The sequence below is a fragment of the Berghia stephanieae genome, chromosome 14 (assembly GCF_034508935.2).
Source record: "Berghia stephanieae isolate SIO BIC M18660-M18661 chromosome 14, UCSD_Bste_1.3, whole genome shotgun sequence".
In the NCBI taxonomy this organism is placed as follows: domain Eukaryota; kingdom Metazoa; phylum Mollusca; class Gastropoda; order Nudibranchia; family Aeolidiidae; genus Berghia; species Berghia stephanieae.
The window spans coordinates 22,615,072-22,617,571 of NC_088373.1; the positions used below are offsets into that span (position 1 = coordinate 22,615,072).

General features: G+C 33.7%; 1 protein-coding gene across 3 annotated transcripts in view; it reads right to left on the reverse strand.

Moving 5' to 3' along the window:
* Positions 1-364: 364 nt before the first annotated feature.
* Positions 365-2,500, reverse strand: part of LOC144959647 (uncharacterized) — a 7,209-nt gene continuing 5,073 nt past the window's right edge. For 2 of the 3 annotated variants that reach the window (XM_078892310.1, XM_078892311.1), the window contains exon 2: positions 2,003-2,500. This exon is cut by the window's right edge and continues 1,597 nt beyond it. The gene's annotated coding sequence lies outside the window, so the exon portion shown is untranslated. The other variant, XR_013642639.1, reaches the window with a different exon arrangement.

Here is a 2,500-nt window from a genome sequence, read left to right on the forward strand (position 1 = left end):
AATTATTCATGACAAGAACTCATTTTGAATAAAATTGACCTTCTAACTAAACTTGGCAATATCTCAGTTCAAACCTTTTCACCATCCGACTGATTGGGTCATTCACTGTAACAAATGTCAGCTGCTCGACCGTTTCATGAATTGAACGAAAGAAATTATTGGATTTGACACAAAATCTTTCGTTACAAACATGGAGGTGTAAAGAGGAATTTATGATTTTCAGTTTCACGGGCTAAAAATCCCCCCTTCCACGCCACCCCCCCCCCCCCCCCCCCCCCCCCCCACTAAAACAAAAAACAAAAAACGAAATAAAAAACGAATAAATAAATAAATTTAAAAATTTAAAACGTATAAATGACATATATAAAAGTATAAAATATATTTATTTATATGCGATTTTAGAGAGGTATAAAGAAGAATCGATGTGATAAGAGTATAGCGTATAAAATGAAAATTCTGAGCATAACATTAAATTAAATCATTCTTAGCAGTTGCTATAGAAGCTGCGGGCTGCAAAACCTAAAAAAACAAAAGATCAAAAATCAAAAATGAATAGTGCAGCTTCAAAAACAAAAAAAAAAGAACAAAAATAACAACACGGAATGTTTCGGAGTCAATACCCTTCTTCAGCCAACAACAAAAAATAGAAATAACAACAACAGTTTATAACATTCTCTCTGTAGAAGATTCTTTGCTTTTAGGGAGGACGTCAAGAATATTTTCTTCTGTCATCGATATTGGCTTTTTAGTCATGTATTTTTTTATATTATTCTTGCTTATTGTTGCATGTAGGCTGAAGAAGGGTTTTGAGCCCGAAACGTTTCGTGTTTGGTATTTTTATTCTTTTTTTTTTAAGCTGTTATATAACGTAATATTAAATGCATTTATGACCTATCGCCACAAAACGGTATGATGTCGAACTGAACCAGTTGTCTAGAAAGTTAATCTAAAATGTGGGATTTAAAAAAAATACTTTTGTCTCTTGAGGAACTATGTCCATTTTTTATTCAATAAGACATGATAAACTCATACAGATTTTCAATGGTTTTGGCTATAGAGTTTATAGTAGTATATGAAATAAATATATCTTCGAGATGATACCGTTTTTGTAGTGTGTGTCACATGACTAATTGTTTAAAAATTGGTTTGCAGAATAATAACTGTGATTATATGTGACTGTTTCTGTAGACCTGTGAGATATGACAACTAAATTGGAAACATAAAAATCTAATTGCAAAATGAAAATATCAAATATGAATGATGATGATAATGATGAGATGATGATGATGATGATGATGATGATGATGATGATGATGATGATGATGATGATGGTGATGATGATGAGAATGGTGGTGACGATGATGGTGATGATGATGATGATGATGATGATGATGATGATGATGATGATGATGATGATGATGATGATGATCAGAATGGTGGTGACGATGATGGTGATGATGATGATGATGATGATGATGATGATGATGATGATGATGATGATGATGATGATGATGATGATCAGAATGGTGGTGACGATGATGGTGATGATGATGATGATGATGATGATGATGATGATGATGATGATGCTGATGATGATGATGATGATGATGATGATGATGATGATGATGATGATGATGATGATGATGATGATGATCAGAATGGTGGTGACGATGATGGTGATGATGATGATGATGATGATGATGATGATGATGATGATGATGATGATGATGATGACGACGACGACATTACCGTGTAAATAATACGACACCACGGCAACGCATTGATATATATATATATATATATATATTTTTAAAACTGGCTCTGACAGCCAATAAAATGTGATAAGAATCCTTAATCTCTACTCAGGCAAACCTGATACGACCAAAGTTTATATCATTTCAGTGATTACACTTACACACATACATACACACACACACACACCCCACACACACATACTCACACCAACACACACACATACATATACACACCCCTCCCCCCCCCACACACACACTTACACACATACTCACACACACACACATACATATATATACACACACGCACACATACATATACACAAACACATATACACACACACTCACACACTCACACTCACACACACACTCACACCCCCCCCACACACACACACACATACATATATATACACACACACATCCACATATCAAATTTAAACTTGAAATTCACACACATCTATGGAAATTCTTGAGCCATTTGGTGATTAGAATAAGATTTATGTATCAATTTATCTCATGAACGATACATCTCAATAAGTAGCAAATCAACTTAACCCTTTCCTCACCAACCATAGGAAAATTGTCACATTCGTTTCGATACAACCAACCTTTTTCTTATTCAAATTTCTCTTGTAGATTTAAAGAAGATGAACAGTGTGTTGAAGAGTAGTCTATGTTTTACTAAAGAAATTATTTATCACAAGAACTTACTGCTATTGTGTTTGAGTGATAAAAAAATGCATTTTTGT